We start from the raw sequence: 20,403 nt of genomic DNA on the forward strand, positions 1-20,403 counted from the left end.
ACAATAGGGAAGAGGAAGCAATCAGATATGCATTTGTTTCAGGTGAACAGAGAAATGACTTTGAGTTCTGTCTGTCCTTTGTCCCACACCTGTGAAGATAAGCTATCAATTTACATTACCAGGGTGAAATTCAACAGAAATGCTTTTGGATAAAGATGTTCAGGCCCACAAGGAACTTCCTTGTGGACAAATTGTGAAGGAGGTATGTAGCTTTTTCTTCTTTATAGCTATCTTATTTAGTAATAAAATGGGAGGTTTGCCTGACACAGTTCCCAGCCTGACTTTTCCCTCTGGCTTAGTGATTTGGGGGTCCCGAGATTTAGTTTTCTTTCACACTTTGCAAGACTGTGGATACTTAATAGGATGAGATTAGCAATTGAAAGAGAAAAAGGTTGATTCCTAAAATCTTCACCCTTTCCCTCAAACTCTTTGAACCTTGTTCTTCTTCTGATGGACATGTGTGCATGATTGAGGTGTAGTATCTTAGGTGCTGTAGGAAACAGTAATATTCAAGAATGTGCTGTGATCTGCACTAAGAAGAAGGTGATGCTACTGAACAAGACCAGAATAAACTTACCTATGGAGAAGTATTCTTGCCGAAAACGATGAACCTTAATCTCATCTGCTCTCTAAATCTAAATTGTAGTTTACCAGAGCCACACAAGATATTCAAGAAAATGTTAACTGACAGCATAATGAAACATTTTTAAAAATCCAGAATGTGGGACATCTTACTTGACAACTGACCTGATGTCTTCTATAGGCCAAAAGCATGAATTTAAAGTGGATCAAAGAGGAGATACTCTTCCAGATTGAAAGAGACTCAGGAGACAAAACAATCACATGCAAAGAAAGGACATTTTTGAGATGACTGGAAATTTTGAAGTTTCGTTTTGTAGGGTATAAAATAATATTAAGGAATTATTAACTTTCTTCAGTGTGATAGTTGTATTTTTGTTATATTAGAAAATGTAATTCTTTGAAGTATGCATGGGAGTGTTTAGGGGGAAAATAATACAGTGTCATGATTTTGTTTTAAAATTACAGTAACAAAAAGGGCAGAAAGACAATATTGATAAAGGAAGTGTGGCACATGTTGAAAATTGCTGAATCTGGGTGATGAGGTGATGGAATACTTCACTCTTCTTTCAATGTTTGAAATTTTTCATAATATAAAGGTATGAAAATGTTTAGTTCTTGTCCAGAAGAAAAGTGGTAAGCAGAAACTTCGTGTATTTTTATTTGTTGGGTTTTCTGGATTTGCGTCCAACTCTCAATCGACTCACTTGGATGAAATATGGTCTCACTGGTTTTCATATTCTTCAGTTATTATTGTATTTATGATAATAAGAATAGGGTGGAAGTGGGTGATGTGAAGCTTGAACTTGAACAAAAAGATATTTCAAATTTTTATATATTTATCTCTTTTCATATTATAATAATTCCTCCCCATGAACGCACCTCCTTTCACTCACCTTGTGAGCCACGTTTTACAATGAGCAATTAAAGTCAAGGAACACCCAAAAGCTTTTGCTGCTTCTGCTTTATACTTTAATAAACTTTGCATGACCTTCTTGTGGGTTCTTGTATCATGGAATGAATAGCTAATATCAGATAACACTGCCAAGACTTCTAGATGCATCCAACACACATGGAATAAAGTAGAAAATCCAGTCAAAGTAGGTTTGAGATCTTGTGCTCCTTACATTCGTGCCCAGTTTCTAAGTTCTGCATTTTTAGCTCACACGTATCTTCCCCTTTATAATTTGTGCCTCCTTTTCATTTCAAACTGTGTTCTCTACTAAAGGGATTTGGGTGGGGGACAGGGTGGGAAGGGCGTTCAAATACATTTGTTGTCACATGTGAAAGAAAAAAATGAGAATAAGGAAAAAGAAGGCTGAGCTTGACCAGAATAGAATGATTCGGACTGAATCCAGTTATCCAAAATAAAAAGGGAAACGCTGGTGAGAATCGCTACCTGAAGAGGATTCTGGAAACTGGTCCAAAGGGTTCACGGCGTCAAAAACACTTCTGTTCCAGGAAAGGTGGCTTTAATGATTGGGCTTCTGGGGGAAATATTAAGTATAAATTAGAATCCTGTTTTTGGAGACATTTTGGTTCAAAGAGGACGGTGCTGAGTTTGTATTCTGCTCAGAATTGTGTGACATACATTCCAAATTCAAAGGGTAGTAGCCAGCCTTCCGCCAGAGAAAGGCAACGACATTGCCAATTCTTTGCGAGGATTCTGGGAGCAGTAACCTTGGAGCTCTGTGTAGGTGGCCGGGCTTCCGCTCCAGGAAGGCGTGGCTGTGACGATTATCTCATTGGGAATTCTGGAGTTAGAATCCAGGAATTGTGGGTAACTACAGTCACTTCCGCTCCATGAAAGTGAGGTCATCATTCCTTTCAGGAAGTTGAGTGAGGCCTGAGACAGCAATGTTTCGTTTAGCCTGGCCGCGGCCCTCCTTGTCTTCAAGAAGAGTGTCCGCGGCTAGCAGTGGAAGATGGGGTTGGGCCCCAGGTGAGTGATCCTTTGTCGAGTTTGCAGCATTTGGTCTTGGCGGGTTGAGGATCTCTTGTATTTTGTGCTCTCTCTTCCTACTCCAGGACTGACCAGGCAGTTCTGCCACCTTCTAGGGGTGTGAAATTGGGAAGTAATTCAAACTGTATGTGCCTAGCATTCCTTTTATGTAACATGACGGGAATAGCAGTACCAAACTGATGCAGTTGAGTGGAGAATTAAATGAGATAGTCACAAGTAAAAGGTGGTAAGTGTGGTTCATTTTATTAATTTTTTTTTTTAATGTCCCGAGAAGCCCGAGTTACCTGAAAGCTTCTGTGAGCCTGGGAAGGGATCAGAGTTCCACCTGCAGTGCTATTTTGCCCCTTTCTGATCTCTACAGGAAGCAAGACGATTCCTGGATTCCCTTTTTTAAAAAGTGGGGGTGGGGGTCGGGGGATGGGGCGGGAATCACTCCAGGCTGTTATATGGGGATGTCCTCTGTGATTCGTGCAGGAGGGAGACACAGTTCTGATTTGTCGCAGATGGTCACAGGAATGAGGAAAGAATGACTCTTTGGCTCCTAGCAGAACCTTAACTGAGTATGACTTAGCATCCTTCTTCTTGCTGTGTCATCTCTCTTCTCAGGGCAGAAGATATTTACTAATTAGCACATTCTGCTAGCACATCTGTGGGAAAAGGTAGGAGAGAAAGAAGGAGGGTGGGAAGGAGGAAAGAAGATCCCCTCCTTATACTGGAGAAAAAGGAGCAATATACTTTTCCTCAAAATTAGAAGTCAAGCCCAAAAGAATTCTGTACAGACCACCTTAAAATGACATCTTTCAAGCCTCTCCGCATGATTTAGTTGCTTCTTTTTTTAAAAAAAAGTATTTTTAATTTATTTTTATTTTATAGAGATGCGGTCTTACTGTGTTGCCCAGGATGGTCTCAAACTCCTGGCTAAAAGCTATCCTCCTGCCTCTGTCTCCCAAAGTGCTGGGATTACAAGCGAGAGCCACCAGGCCTGGCCTAATTGCTTCTTAACAACTTACTATTCTTTGTTCACTACAGCGTATACATAACTGACTGTTTCTTTGGAGCTTCATTTTGTAATGAAGGCTCTGGTCACATGTAAAACTTGTACTACATAAATTTGCATGCTGTCCTCCTGTTAATGTGTGTTACGTTAATTTAATTCTTGAGCCCAGCTGGGTTCTGGAGAGGATAGAGTGAAGTTTTGAGGCAGCTACGTAAGTCAATGAAATTGGAAACAGAAAATCTTTAAAAATCAACAAAATCATAACCTTATTCTTTGAGAAGATCAACATAGTTTATAAACCTTTCAACTGACTCACCAACAGGGAAAAAGAAGAAAATAAAAATCAAGAGGGAGGGAACATTATTACAGATTTTGCGGATATTAAAAGGATTATAAGGGAACATCACAAACAACTCTTTGTCCATAAATTCATCAGTTTACATGACATGGAATATTACTTGAAAGGCACAAACTCAAAGCTCACTCAAAAAGAACGGATAACCTAGATAGTTGCATGTATGTATGTGTGTGTGTATATACAATTTTTACACATATATATATATAATTTTTTTGAGAGAGGGTCTTGCTCTGTCACACAGGCTGGAGTGCAGAGACATGATCACGGCTCACTGCAGCCTCGAACTCCCAGGTTCAGTTGATCCTCCCACCCCACCGCAGCCTCCTGAGTAGCTGGAACTAGAGGCTCACACCACCATGCGCAGCTAGTTTTTTCTATCTTCTGTAGAGATGGGTTTTTACCATGTTGCCTGGGCTGCTCTTGGACTCCTGGACCCAAGCGCTCTGCCCACCTTGGCCTCCCAAAGTGCTGGGACTACAGGCTTGAGACACTGCGCCTGCCTGGCCTGATATATATTTCAAAACTTTTGAAATATATTTGAAGGATTTATATTTGAAATATATTTTGAAGGATTGAATAGATAAAGCCTTCCAACAACAGCAATAAAAAAACCAATATTGAGATTAATTCATTGGTGGATTCTACTAAACATTTAAAGAGTAAAGATGTGAATTTTAGATAAACCCAGAAACGAAAAGAGAAGGGAACACCCACCCACCCCCAGCTTGTCTCATGAGGCCAGCATTAATCTGATAATACCAAACAAGACAAAGAAATTATAAGGAAAGAAAACTACAGATGAATGTCCTTCATGAACTGGGTGAAAAAATCCTGAATACAGTAGTCCCTTGGTATCGGTGGGGAATTGGTTCAGGGACCCTTGTGGAAATCAAAATCCGTGGATGCTCATGTCTGTTATGTAAAATGGCCATAGTATTCTCATGTAGCCTTTTCATATCACCCTGTATACTTCAAATTATTTCTATCCCTATACAATAAAAATGCCATGTAAATAGTTGTTATACTGTATTGGGTTTTTTGTGTCATTTTTATTGTTGTGTTTTGTAATTTTGTATTTTTTTCTGAATATTTGTATTTTTTTCTGAATATTTTTGATCCCTGTTTCATTGAATCTGTGGATGCTTCTGTAGTATCCACTGGCTTGAAGATCTAGATGACAGAGATTGAGGTGACCACAGGACCTGGAAAGTGAAGGAAGAAATCCAGGGAAAAAGATGTCAAGCAAAGAATTGCCCCTTATTCTACATTAAACTCTGCCCAAATTTCAGACTGACTGACACCCAGAATATATAAAGACTTGTACAATACAGTATTAAACAGCCCAACATCGCAATTATAATGGGCAAAATTTGAACAGTTACTTTACAATGGAAGACATACAAATTGTTAATATAGCCCGTGATGACATTATTGGTCATCAGGAAAAAGCCAATTAAAACTGCAGAGAGATACAACTACACAACCACCAGAATGGCAGATATTAAAAATACTGATAACAGGCCAGGCGCTGTGGCTCACATCTGTAATCTCAGTACTTTGGGAGGCCGAGGTGGGCGGATCATCCAAGGTCAGGAGTTCCAGACCAGCCTACCCAACATGGAGAAACCTCATCTCTACTAAAAATACAAAAATTAGCCAGGCACGGTGGCAGGTGCCTGTAATCCCAGCTACTCGGGAGGCTGAGGCAGGAGGATCGCTTGAACCCAGGAGACAGAGGTTGCAGTGAGCCAAGATCATGCCACTGCACTCCAGCCTGCATGACAAGAGTGAAACTCCGTCTCAAAAAAAAAAAAAAAAAAAAAACTAATAACAGCAAATGCTTATTAGGATTCAAAGCAATCAGAAATTGCATATATTTTGGGAGACAGTGTAAAATTAATCTTTTGGGAGATGATCTGGTGGTTTCTTAAGCAGTTAAACACATCAAGCAATTGTAATCATAGATATTTATTCCAGAGAAAAGAAAGCATATGCCCGCAAAAAGACTTTTATAAGTATGCTGCAGGATCTTTTTTCATAAAAATATTTAAACAATTAAAATGTAAGCAAGTTTCCAAAGACATATATTCATGCAATAGAACATCACTCAGTAATGAAAAGGATCAAATGAGTGATATGTGCATCAACATGGATGGATCTGAAAAACACTATACTCAAAGAATTGTAATGCAGAAGAGTTCTCACCATATGGTTCCATATATTTCATATTCTAAAATTAGTAAAATTTATGGTGAAAAAGTAGAACAGTGGTTGCCACTGGGGGAAGGGGTTAGAGACTGACTGGGAAGTGTCATGAGGGAATTTGTGGGGTAATGTTAATGTTCTGATGGGTAAGTAATAAGTAAGATAGCTAGATGGATGGCTAAGACATAAATGTTGCTCATTTTAGAATCTAAGCTGAGAATATATGGGTGACTACTGTGTAATTCTTCCAACTCTTCTTTATGTTATAAAATTTCAGGGCTAGGCACAATGGCTCATGCCTATAATGCCAGCACTTTAGGAGGCCAAGGTGGGAGGATCACTTGAGGCCAGGAGTTTGAGACCAGCCTGGGCAACATAGTGGGACCCCATCTTTGCAAAAAAGAAAAAATAGCCAGGTGTGGTTGGGCACACCTATAGTCCCAGCTACTTTGGAGGCTGAGGTGGGAAGATGGCTTGAGCCCAGGTGGTCAAGGCTGCAATGAACTGTGATCATGCCACTGCACTCTAGCCTAGGTGACAAGGTAAGACCCTGTCTCAAAAAAATTTTTTTTTAGTAAAATATTGAGAAAAACACAGTTTTGAGTGAAAATTTTTAACAGAGTTTTATAGCACAAGATATATTTATGCATCCGAAATTCCACACATTTTGCCAAAAAGACATACCAACAACAAGCACACATTAAACAGATCGACCTGGCTACTGATGCAGCAGGGGAGAAAATGAGAGTGGGTAGTGGGGGATATAATGGAACAAATAAATAATATCTGTTTGTTTTTTTCTTTTTATTTTTAATATGTATGCCCTCATTCTCCTATTCAAATAAATGATATTTTTATGTTCACATTTTGTTCAGCATTTCTATGTAAATAAACTAGGAAGACGGTCTGTGGAAGCTTTATCTGTGTTGTTGCCAAAGGCTTGTAATGTGTCTTGAAGAATATTTTCCAGAAAGAATTTAGAAGTGATTCACAACTGAATCTTGTATGCCAAGAATAGTGCACATGAACAAAACATTCTCTGACCATAGAAGGATCAATCTTTTCATCTCAAAATCCCATAGATTATTTTTATATTTTATTACTACTTTTAATGTTGCAGACAATAATTAAAATGCAAAGCTTATTTTTCCATTCCTTTGAAATTGACTCAATTCTTTAGTCTTCAGCCTTGCCATTAAAAAATTTCTCAGTGTCTACAAATGCATCTCTACGAGTCTCTTCCTCCTTTTTCTCTTACTCTTCCTCCTCCTACTTCTCCTCCTCCTACACACCCTCGCCTTCCTCCCCCTTCTCCTCCTTCTTCTCCTCCTTCCAATATGTGATTTTGCCCATGTGGATAAATTGTTTATTCTTTCTTAATGATTTATTTATTATAATCTGCTTCCTTCTCTAATCCTCATTTTTTTCTCATTAGCTTATAAGATACACCTGATCAATATGTTCATATTCATTATAGAGTTTCTCATTATTTTTAGCCCTTCCCTCTAAATTCTGAAAAAAGTTCTATGCCATATATTCAGTTTCCTTTGAAACATATCATTGATTTTTTAAAATAGACTTTATTTTAAGAGCAGTTTTAGGGTCACAGAAAAATGACAGAGAAAGTATTAATATTTCCCATATACTCTCCTTTCCCCCGCCCAGTTTCTCCTATTGTTTGCATCTTGCATGTGTGTGGCATATTTGTTACAACTAATGAACCAATATCGATACATTATTATTAACTAAAGTCTGTGGTTTACCTTAGGGCTTACTCTTTGTGTTGTACATTCCATGGGTTTTGACAAAGCATAACGTCCTATATCCACCATACCGTATCATACAGAATAGTGTCACTGCTTAAAAATATCCCATGCTCTACCAATTAATCTCCCTGAACCTCTAACAACCACTGATCATTTTACTGACATTTAGTTTTGCCTTTTCCAGATTATCATATAGTTGAATTACAGTATGTAGCTTTGACAGACTGGCTTCTTTCCATTAACAATATGAATTTAAGGTTATTCCATGTGTTTTCATAACTTCATATCTCATTTCTTTTTATGGCTGAATAATACTCTATTGTATTGATGTACCACAGTTTGTTGGTCATATATCATTGATTTTTATGGATTGAAATATCACTCACATTCAGAAAAGTGTCCAAATCATAAATACACATGTGAAAGTATGAACATAAAATGAACAGCTGTATAATCACCACCCACAACAAAAATTGAAGCATGGTAGAATTGCAAACACCCCACTCTCACAGCACCATGATGCTTTCTTCCCCATGAAAAGAAACCACTACCCTAAGTTTTAAGATTCCCTTGCTTTTCTTTATATTTTTACTATTTAAGTGTCCAAAATCATCCTACTGATGAATTTTGCATGTCTGATGAACTTCGTACAAGTGGAGTCACACTGCATTTACTGGGTTTGTCTAGTTATTTTGCTCAGCATATTTATGGGAGTCATCATGGTATTGCACGTACAGCTAAGGTTTGTTCAATGTCCTTGCTTTTACCTTGTGTAAATAACAAATATATTTATCCATACTATCATCGATAGACATCTGGAGTATTCTCAGCATGTCATTGTGATGAATGATCCTGCTATGAACATTCTTATATGTGTATTTTGGTACACATTTCTTGTAGGTTTATACACTGAGTAGATTTAAGTGTCATAAGAAATGCTTTTCAAATCAGGCTGTACAATCCACCAGCCTTAGATTGTTGAATATAGTGGGAGGTATAGGTCAATTTCAGTTTTATTTCACAATACTCAATTTAACAGCAACATGTATTGAATATTTGCCCTGTTCCCATGGTGCTGCCGTGCCACATTTGTTGCAGATCTGAAGTCAACGTGAGCATGCATATAAAATTCAAAATATCCACACATAAAATATTAAAATTAATTAGATTAGTTGGCAAGATTGCAGGATAAAGGAGCAAATGTGGTATTTAGTAGAAATGGTTGGGGTGGACATCATTATTTTGTTCCCCATCATAGAGGAAATGTTTTCAATATTTCACTATTCCTTTTGATATGTGTTGCCATTTTTGTAGCTCTTTACTATTGCTTAGTTGCCTAAATTTTCTTATGATAAATGGGTGATTAATTTAATCAAACTTTTTTTTCTCTTTCTGATACCTAGGTTACCCTTTTATATATCGTTGGCAACATTCTGTTTAGCATTTTTGAAAGTATATTTATGAGGAAATAGACCTGTCATTTTCTTTGTCTTTCTTTTTTCTTTTTTTTTTTTTTTCTTGAGATGGAGTCTCCTCTGTCACCCAGGCTGGAGTGCAGTGGCATGATCTCAGCTCACTGCAATCTCCACCTCCCAGGTTCAAGCGATTCTCCTGCCTCAGCCTCCCAAACAATTGGGAATACAGGCACGTGCCACCATGCCCGACTTTTTTTTTTTTTTTTTTTTTGTATTTTTAGTAGAAATGGGGTTTCACTGTGTTAGCCAGAATGGTCTGGATCTCCTAATCTGGTGATCTGCCCCCCTTAGCCCCACAAAGTGCTGGGATTACAGGCATGAGCCACCGTGCCCGGCCAGACCTGTCATTTTCTACTCTAATGAAGCCTCTCACAAATTTTGTCAGTGTTATTATAGTGGCCTCACAAAGTTAGTTGGAAAGTGTTTCCTATTTTGTTATTCTCAGGAATAATTTTGAGATGAACATGGTTTCTTCTTTAAATATTTGGTAGAATTCACTGATGACACCAGATTTCAATGCCATACTCTTTTATCTATGGGTTACTTAAAAGTGGTTTGATTAATTTCTAAACAAGTTTATAATTTACGGTCCACTGAGAAGATAGAAACCTTACCAATTATTTGAAAAGAAAAATTAGCATATTGTAGAGTTGGTAGCTAGATTTCTGAAAGAGCAGAAAAAGAACTCTAGGCCAGATGCAGTGGCTCACGCCTGTAATCCCAGCACTTTGGGAGGTTGAGGCGGGTGGATCACGAGGTCAGGAGTTCAACACCAGCCTGGCCAACGTGGTGAAACCTCGTCTCTACTGATAATACAAAAATTAGCTGGGCGTGGTGGCACATGCCTGTAATCCCAGCTACTCGGGAGGCTGAGGCAGGAGAATTGCTTGAAGTGAAGAGGCAGAGGTTGCAGTGAGCCAAGATGGCACCACTGCACTTCAGCCCGGGGAACAGAGCAAGACTCTGTCAAAAAAAAAAAAAAAAAAAAAAAAAAAAAACCTCTAATATATGATGGAAGTAGCAACTGCAGCAAGCAGCAACCACCTGAGGTCTGAGGAAACAAAGTGAAGAGACAGGAATTACTAAAACTTCGAAGCTTAGAGGAAGGTCATGCTCACCTGAAACTCAGACCTCTGAGGAGAGGCCAGTGTTCGGCTGGTTCTGCTGTCTCTGAGCTCAGAAGCGGGGCCCTGCAGTTTTAGGACTTAGACATCTAAGGATCAGTCTTTGGGAAGTTGTTTAATAATGTTTATAAACAGCCATGATGAAATAGGTTCTTCAAGTGTTAGAAAAACTGAAAATTAGGCAGTTGCTACAAGAAAAAGTACTGCTGGCTGGCAGGCACAGGATATAGTATATCTCCTTGCCCCCACCACCCCTATACTCTTCTGCTAATAGTTGCCAAACACAGAACCAGATTCGGGATGTGGAGGTCGGGAAAGATTGGCTACAGATTCCCCCATTCCAGCCCCATAAAGCAGAGTGAAGAATGGTGGGTTTGGAGATGAGACAATATTTATTAAATGCACACATGAATCATTTAGTTGTATTTTTATTGATTTCTAGGCAAATTTCATCGTATTCAAAAGCATATTTAGTATTTCAGTATTTTGAAATCCCATATCATTTTACTCATTTGTACAAATCTTATGTGCACTTGAAAAGATGTGCATTTTAGTTTTTGCTAGAATCTTTTGTTCCCCCAGCTTTATATAGGTGTCAAAAGTGCTGCAGAGCTTCTAGGCTTTTCAGATCCTAGACTAGACCATCATCCCCAGGAGAAAAGTAGCCCCAAATGCATGACTCTACCAACTGTGTCTGAATTTTGGCCTACCATTTCTCCATTATCTTGTCTTTCGATGCTTTTTGACATTTAAAAAGTTTGCTCACCTTTCCTCTGCCAGATGTTTGTTCCAAATCACTCATTTTGTTATTACCGGAAGTGGAAGTACACAAAGTATTATTCTGTCCCTTTTATTTTTAAATTTTCCTTTCATTTTATAAAAAAAATCACCCATTATCAGATTGATCTTCTTTAATATGTAAACCATATGTATTTTCAAAAACATTTTCTTGGAAAGGAGTTGTTAAATAAAGAATCAAATAGTCCCATCTCTTAATAGTGTCTTTTAAGCCACTGAGCATTTTCACAGATTGGTCGTTATGTCTTTTTATTTTCCTCTTCCTTTTCTGGATTGAGTCAACCCATTCACCGTCCTCCCTGAATCATCCTGTCCTCCAGAAGACAACTTATAATATTTGCTATATCAAGAGCAGGGTGAAAATAGGTGACAGATTTTTCTCAAAGAAGAAAAAAATTTGAGGTTTTACAAGGGACTTATCCCTTCCCATAATAATAACATTTTGTCTGTATCAGTACAGCCCTTCTATTTGCCTTATGGCTTGCATTTCATCATCAGTAGTTAAAGCAGAGGAAACGTGGGAACCATTTGCTGTTTCTGCTTATGGCCTCATCAACGGTTGCATCTGTTTTTTGTGGATTCTTGACATCCACGTTCTTGTGGATCTTGCAACACATTATGGTAGGTAGCAGCAGCACTATCAGTTTCAGACGCGTCCACACCAAAATGGAATAAAAAAGTAATCCAGTCAAAGAAAGGTTGAGATCCTGTATTCCTTAAATTCGGTGTCCAGTACAAATCAGCCCAATTTCCTTTAAGTACCTGCATTTTTAGCGCACACATCGCTTCCATTCTGTAATTCTTTTTTTTTTTTTCTTCCTGTATTGCAAGCTTCTCTGTTCTCTCCTTTATGGGATATTTTCTTGGTAGGTAGGTAGGTAGGTAGGTAAAGCCCGCTTTGGTTGAGTTTATTTGGGTTTGTGTCGCGTTTGAAGAAAAATAAATTCAAACTCTAGGGGGAAGGCAGTAGAGCTGGACTAGCAGTATAAAATTAGACGGCTAACCAAAAGAGAATAGTGACTATACAAATACTGACTATCCAAACGAGAAAGAGACGACTTAAGGGGAAGTGCTGCCCTGCAAGAAATTCTGGGAATCGTCCAGAAGATCCACAGGGTCAGAGACACACGCGCCAGGAAAGGTGCCTTTCATGCACGGTCCGCTGGGGAAAATAGAGAAATATATATACAAGCTCTCTGTCTTTGGAAGCATTTCGGTTCCAGGAAGGGGGAGTTAAGGAATTCCTTTGGGACCGGCACATGTGAACTATGATCCAGGCTCTCAGCTTGGCACCCGGCACTTGCGTCCTAGGCAGGCAGAGAAGTGGAGAGTTTTTATAGGAATTCTGGGAAGTGTAGTTTGGGAGCCCCGTGTAGTCGGGTAACTTCCGCTCTAGGAGGCTGAGGCTGTCTCCCTGATCCCGTCGGGAATTCTGGGAAGCGTAGTCCAGGAGGTCTCTGTAGGCAGAGCCACTTCCGCCCCAGGTACGCTAGGCCGCGGCCTTCGTTCCTCCCAGAAAGGTGAGCCCTCCCCTCCCTGCGTCCTGCTCCTTCCGTCCATACTGATGTTCGTTTTGCTGGGGGCCAGTAGCAACCGGGCAGTAGCTCTAGGGGAGGATAATCCACTTGCGGCGAAGGGCGGGATTTGTGTTATCTTTGAATGAGCCTTCTCCAGTGTGGGGCAGCTGGCGCATCCCCACTTAGCGCCGGGGGTTCAGGATCCTACATCGCAGGGACTGGGGATCTCCTGGGTTCTGTACTCCCCCAGCCCTTTCCCCTGACCATCAGCCAGATCTGCCACTTCCTAGCAGGATAATAACAGGCGAGTATCTTAATCTCTCTGCCTGTGTTTCTTTTTCTTTAAAATGGTACTAGTATCAATCTAATGGAGTTCTTTTGAGAGTTAAATAAAAAGACTTGGAACAGAGCCTGACAGGTGGTAGAAGATGGGTCTCTTGTTATTAGCACTTTTTAATTTTCTGAGAAGGACTCAGTTCACTGAAAGCTTCTGTGAACCCAGGATGGGGTCAGAGCTCCCGCTGCAGAGTATCCCTGGCCCTTTTCTGATCACGGAGAGATTTTTCTTTAGGAGAGGATCACTCCGGGCTGCCTGGGTAGTCCACTGTAATTCATGCAGGAGTTCTGATTTCTCCCATCCTCCTTTCCTTCTTTAGCCTTGACTTCTTGAAAAAGGCTGCAGGGAGAAAGAGGGAATGACCCTTTGGCACTTGGCAGCGGAGTCTCACCTGAGTAGTACTTATCATCTTTTCTTTCCAGGGAAGACAATATTTCCTTCATTCACTGGCAAATTCTGCTCGAAGATGCCCTGATATTTGTTCAATAAATGCAGAAACGGATGAGGGAGTACTTGGGCATGAGTAATAAAGACAGTATTTAAACATTTAGTGCTGATCATTCTAAGAGTTTGATATGAATTAACATATTTAATCCTCACAAGAGCCCTTTGAGGCTGAGTTGGGTACCACCATTCCCATCTTAAAGATAAGCAAACAGACACAGAGCATAGGTGGTTTATCTTTAGGTCACTCAGGTGGTAAGAGCCTGAGCTGGGATTTGAATTCAAATAGTTTCCATCCATTGCCTTAGTTCTTGATGTGTTTAGTATCAGCTTCAGAAGACATATTTGGATTTTTCTAGAGGACCATGAAAGCGAGGTTAATGAGCTTTGAATTTTTGATTTTTTTAGTTATCTGTAATTTAATTTTATTTGAAATATTTATAGTTCATATTCTGATTATATAAATTATTGCATATTGTAAAAGATTAAGAAAGTATAGAAAGTGTAAAAGAAAAAATTTAATTATGCTAACCACAAGATATAACAGTAACAATATTAATATTTCAATGTTTTCCTCTTCCAGTAGACTTCTTTTTGGATTTTTACCCATGTTTAACCAAATAGGCTTCATAGCTTTTGTTTTTCCCTTAAGTTTTTACTATGGAAATTTATAAGCATAGCCAAATGTAATATGACTAAAATAATTCTGTGGAAGCATCACCCAGCTTCAACCTTTGTTAACATTTGCCAGTCTTGTAGCAACTCCCTGCCCCTTTTTTTTGTTTCAGTATTTTAAAGCAAATCTCTAACATCGACTTAGTATAATATTGTTCGATTGATTGTCATAATTGTCAAATATTGATGATCATAAATTGCTTATATCCAAGACTGTGAAAGGGAAATGCCAGCAGCTACTCTAAGGTTTTCATTCGTTGCAGCTTACAGAATGGTCACTTGAGGAAGCTAGGGGACGCAAGAGAGTTGTACCTTGGAGAAGGATGGTGATGAACTTTGTGTTCCAGTAGAGAGTTTGCCTTTCCTAAGTTTTATAGCTCTGTTTCTTATTTCTCTTTATCTAAATCCATACACTGAAAGTTCTTCTATTTCTGGGACCATGTCATATTTTTCTCCATGTGCCCAGCACATCATACAAGGTTGTTAAGGGTTTATGGTTAGAGTAGCTACTCAACAGACAGCTGGCATCAAGGATTTGCAGTGTAGAATTGGAATTAGGTATCAAAATAGAATAGAAATAACCCCTGGATATATTCCTTAATCTCACTTAATATTGGTAGGTTATATAATCCACCAACTATTTCAGAGTATTGAAGAGTTGAAGAGCAATGATTGGTTATGTTTTGATAATCTAAAAAAAATTCCTAAGAAACAAATTGTTAGAAATGGTAACAACATTTATAGACTATGCCTTATAACTGAGGTTGTGTTTCCAGGTTTTTAAAACATGTTTTTAAAAAATGTTTCTACAGTAAAATTGACTATTTTGTTATTTTTGGTGTACAATTCTATTACAACACAGGCATAGTTTGTATAATGACTACCGTAGTCAGAAAAAGAACAGTTCCATCACCCCAAAAACTGCCCTCATGTCTTCCCTCATAGTTACCCCTCACCATACCTGTAACCACTGGCAACTACCATAACCACTAAAACTCTATAGTTTTGTCTTTTTGAGAATGTCATATAAATGAACTGATGCTATATGTAACATTTGAGACTGGATTCTTTTACTCAGCAAATTGCTCTTGACATTCATCCAAGTTGTTATACGTATCAATACTTCATTTCTGTTTACTTCTGGTTAACAGAAGTATCCATTTTATGGATATATCACAGTTTATCTATTCACTGGTTGACAGACTTTTCCCCCCACTTTTTGGCATTTATGAATAGAGCTGATATAAACATTCATGTACAGTTTTTTTATGCTGATTTCTGTAGGGTATGAAGCCATGAGTGGGGTTACTGGGTCATATGGGAAATGTATGTTTAACTTTATAAGAAACTGCCAAACTGTAGTATCTGTACCATTTTGCATTCTCACTAATGATGTAGAAAGTTCCAGTTTATTTACATCTTCGTCAGCACTTAGTATTTTCCTTATTTTTTTTTATTTTAGCCATTCTAAGCATTGTGACTTTAATTTACATTTCCCTAATGGCTAGTGGTGTTCAGCAGATATTTCTTTTTTTGTTGTTGTTTCTTTGCCATCCTTATATCTTCTTTGCTGAAGTGTCTGTATGCATGCTTTGCGCAGTTTTACATTGGGTTATATTTTTCCTATTGTTGATTTTTTTTTGAGAGCTATTTATATATTCTGGATATAAGTCCTTTGTTGGATGCGTGATTTGCAAATATTTCTTCTCAACCTGTAGCTTGTCTTTTCATTCTCTTAATAGTGTCTTTTGCAGAACAAAAGTTTCTAATTTTAATGACATCTGATTTATCAATGTTATCTTTTTTGGATTGTGCTTTTGATGTCATATCTAAGAAGTCTGCCTAGCCCCAGGTCATGAAGATTTTCTCTTGTGCTAGAAGTTTTATGGTTTTACACTTAAATCTGTGATCTATTTTGAGCTAACTTTTTTATAGTATGTGATGGTTAAGTTGAGATTTATTTCTTTACATATGAATGACCAACCATCCCAACACCACCTGTTTGGGTTATTTCTGTACCATGTTCTGCTAAATTGATGTATGTGTGTATCTCTTCACCAGTACCAAGATATCATATTTACTGTAGCTTGATAGTAAATCTTAAGTCTGGATAGTTTGATTCCTCCAAATTTATTCTTTTTTTCCAAAATTGTTTTTAGCTATTCTGGTTCCTTTGCCTTTCAATATGCATTTTAGAATCAGCTTATTTATATCTACCAAAAATTCAGCTGGTATTTTCATTGACATTATGTTAAATCAGTAGATCTGTCTTTATCACATTGAGTTTTCCAGTTCATTAATATAACATGTCCCTTCATGTAAGTGTTCTTTAATTTCTTCCATTAGTGTTTCATGATTGTCTGCATACAGATCTATACATGTTTTGTTAAGACATATGCCCAAGTATAATATATAATTTATTCTTCTAGAGCTATTTTAAATCATATTGTTTTAAAATTTTGGTTTCCAGTTGTACATTGTTAGTGTATAGAAATACACCTGATTTTTGTGCATCGACCTTGTATTCTCTGACTTTGCTATACTCACTAGAAATTTTTGGTTTTTGGTAGATTCCTTGGGATTTTCCATAGAGACACATGTTGTATATTAATCGGGTCAGTTTTATTTCTTCCTTTCTAATCTGTATGCTTTTTATTTCTTTTCCTTGCCTCACTACACTGGCTGATTTTCAGTACAGTGTTGAATAGTTATGTCAAGAGTACACATCTCTGCCTTGTTCCTAATCATAGGGGAAAGCATTTTTATAAGTTCCATTATATTTTTAGTCTGTGAAAGTTCTGTCATGAGTGGATATTGTATTTTGTCAAATGCTTTTTCTGCTTCACTTTTACTGGAGCTGGTGATTGCTGTGCACTTAAAAGTTTGACAAGTACCTGTAGAACAGCCTTATTTAATTTTTTAACATTTATTGTTTAACTTATCTACTTATAGTAGAAATTTATTCTTTTTGGTGTATATTTCTGAGTTTTGACAATTGCATTGTCACGTAGACTTCACCACCACGATCAAGATTCACAACCGTTCCATCGCCCAGAAACATACCCTTGTGGTAACTTTTTGTAGTCAAACTCTTCCCCAACTCTTAACTCCAGGAAACCCCTGGTTTACTCCCCAACCCCGTTGTCTTTTCCATAACTTCACATGAACGAATCAATGCAGCATGTAGAATTTTGAGTGATTTTTTTCATTTTTCTCTTTGATTTCTCGCATCAGTATTTTGTGTTTTGTGTCTTTCAAGGAATTAAACCATTTCATCTATCATTTGAATTCATTAATGTTAATTCATTTATATTTCTTTTTTTTCTTTTTTTTATTATTATACTTTAGGTTTTTAGGGTACATGTGCACGATGTGCAGGTTTGTTACATATGTATCCATGTGCCATGTTGTTTTGCTGCACCCATTAACTCGTCATTTGGCATTAGGTATATCTCCTAATGCTGTCCCTCCCCCCTCCCCCCACCCCACAACAGTCCCCGGAGTGTGATGTTCCCCTTCCTGTGTCCATGAGTTCTCATCGTTCAGTTCCTACCTATGAGTGAGAACATGCGGTGTTTGGTTTTTTGTCCTTGCGATAGTTTACTGAGAATGATGGTTTCCAGCTTCATCCATGTCCCTACAAAGGACATGAACTCATCATTTTTTATGGCTGCATAGTATTCCATGGTGTATATGTGCCATATTTTCTTAATCCAGTCTATCATTGTTGGACATTTGGGTTGGTTCCAACTCTTTGCTATTGTGAATAGTGCCGCAATAAACATACGTGTGCATGTGTCATCTATATTTCTAATGCCTGTTAAGTCTGTAGTGATATCCCTTCTTTCATTCTTGGTTTTGGTAATTTGTGTCATTTCTCTTTTGTTCTTCATCAGGAGTTTAATTTTTACTAATCTTTGCAAAGAACCCCCTGTGGGTTGAATTAATTTTGTCCAGGAGCCAGCAAACCTATTTTTTTAGGCCCAGATTGTAAATATTTCAGTTTTTCCAGTTAACTAGAAATATCAGTACTATTATTTAGGTATTTATATAATGAGAGGAAACTTTAATTGACAAAATTTAAGATATAATGATTGAGTACAACTTAATTGAAGTTCAAGGTTGCTATTCCCTGTCATCAAAATTGACTGTAAATGTTCATCTGTTAACGCTGATTTGTAATGAGATTTTATGTATTTTATCTTTGAAAAGAAATTTCTTAAATAGGTCCTACCAAAAACTGATACTAATCCATAAGCAAGTGATTTTAGTTGTGAATATTAATGAGTTGAAAGTTGTGGTAAACTGAATAGTGGCTCCCTAAAGATATCCATATCCTAATTCCCAGAGCTTGTGAATGTTACTTCACATGGTATTAGAGATTTACTGGTGTGATTAAACTTATGGATTTTAAGATGCATAGGTTATCCTGGATTATCTGGTTGGGCCCAGTGTTCTAATTACAAGGATTCTTATAAGAGAAAAGCAGAAGGATCAAAGTTAGAAGAAAGTGACATGATAACAGAAGCAGAAATTGGAGTGCTGCAGCCATAAGCCAAGGAATTCCAGCAGCCTCTGGAAATTAGAAAAGGCAAGGAAATGGATTCCTATGAGAAGCAACCAGCCCTGCTGACACCTTGACTTTAACCCACAGAAACTGATTTTAGACTTCTGATCTCCATAACTAATAAAGAATAAATTGCATTATTTTAAGCCACCAAGTTTGTGGTAATTTATTATAGCAGCAATAGAAACTAATACAGAAGACATTTAAAGAATTCTTGTAGACTCTTGATATTTACCTTTTAGTGTGTCACTACATTTCAGAATAATCACTTTCAATGGAAGGTTAGGAGAATTATGCAGTGTACAATGAAATGGAATTTGAAATGCAGAAAGGTCCTTTGCACTTGCAAGGTCTGAAAACACTGTTACAATTCTGAAGTTTGGGCTCAGATAACATATGCTACAAATTTATGTGGGAATTGAGATATTACTTGTTTTAACTTTTGACAGCACTGGAAATTTGTAAAGTGGTTTAGCATTACCTGTGATTCAGACATTAATTGTCTTTGCAATAACTTTCCTACACTCTAAGTTTCACAAATAAGTACTGTTTTGCGTTTTTAGGTTGAATTCATTAAGAAACATTATCAAGTCTACAGCTAAAGCTAATTTCCAATGTCATTCAGTATTATATCAATAGTAATGCTTGAGGGAAGTTCTTATTCAGAAATATTTCAGTCTCAGCCCTGAGATTTAAAAAAATCACAATAAAACTTCAATGCTGCTCAGACATTGAACTCTCATATGGTAGGGCAAGTCAGGATTTTTCTATTTCTCATGAAATTCATGAAACTGATGATGGTTAATCTTTGAGTTTGCATGAAGTTCACTGTTGCCACTACTGGTTCAATAGCACATGATAGATTAAAATATTCTCTGCAAAGTACCTGCTGATGAATAATACAATGAGTAACCATAGGCTTTAAATACATGTTTTTATAAATCCAACCTCTGCCTTTTTCTGCTCCAACATGTCTTTTACCACTATCAATTTTAACACTTCTTAGCAAATTGTACTGCCTCAGGTTTACTGAATTAATATTTGTACCTTCTCTGGTAATATTTTCACCTGTGGTTGTTCCATATAGACTGTTCCTAGAGGCTAATTATTCAACCACTCAAACTTGGCATTGATTCCTTGAATACACAACATCTGAGCAACATTAGTAACATCTGTGAAATCAAGAGCCAAATAAAATTTATCAGAATCATTTCCCTTGTATTTTAATGGACCATAATGTTGTTCCCATTGTCCTCAACTCAGAGCAGTTGGTCTTGCCCAAAGTCTAATAATCGTAAATAAATTTATTTTATCTGGACACATTTCTTTGCCTTCTACAATCAAACATGATTTAATTAACTCATCACTGGCAAATTACTTTCCTTGCTTGGGGCAGAAATAGAAGCTGAATATCCGAATATCAAAATGTACTGTAGTTGCTACCTCATTTTCATTTTTTTTTTTTTGTGAAGAAATTCTGCTCTGATGAGACATTTTATTTAAAATTTTCTAATTTTTCTGACCATTTATTGTGAATTGAGAATATTGTGATGAGTGCTTAGTGTGACGGTGTTGACATATGTTTGATTATTTTAGCA

General features: G+C 37.5%; 1 protein-coding gene across 3 annotated transcripts in view; it reads left to right on the forward strand.

Moving 5' to 3' along the window:
- The first annotated feature begins 12,727 nt into the window (after window positions 1-12,727).
- The window catches only part of LOC129466014 (zinc finger protein 112), a 35,222-nt gene continuing 27,546 nt past the window's right edge, over window positions 12,728-20,403 (forward strand). The window contains exon 1 of one of the 3 annotated variants that reach the window (XM_055248804.2): window positions 12,728-12,785. The gene's annotated coding sequence lies outside the window, so the exon portion shown is untranslated. The remainder of the gene's footprint in view (window positions 12,786-20,403) is intronic. The other 2 variants (XM_055248801.2, XM_055248803.2) reach the window with 2 other exon arrangements.

The sequence above is a fragment of the Symphalangus syndactylus genome, chromosome 17, assembly GCF_028878055.3.
Source record: "Symphalangus syndactylus isolate Jambi chromosome 17, NHGRI_mSymSyn1-v2.1_pri, whole genome shotgun sequence".
Classification (NCBI taxonomy): domain Eukaryota; kingdom Metazoa; phylum Chordata; class Mammalia; order Primates; family Hylobatidae; genus Symphalangus; species Symphalangus syndactylus.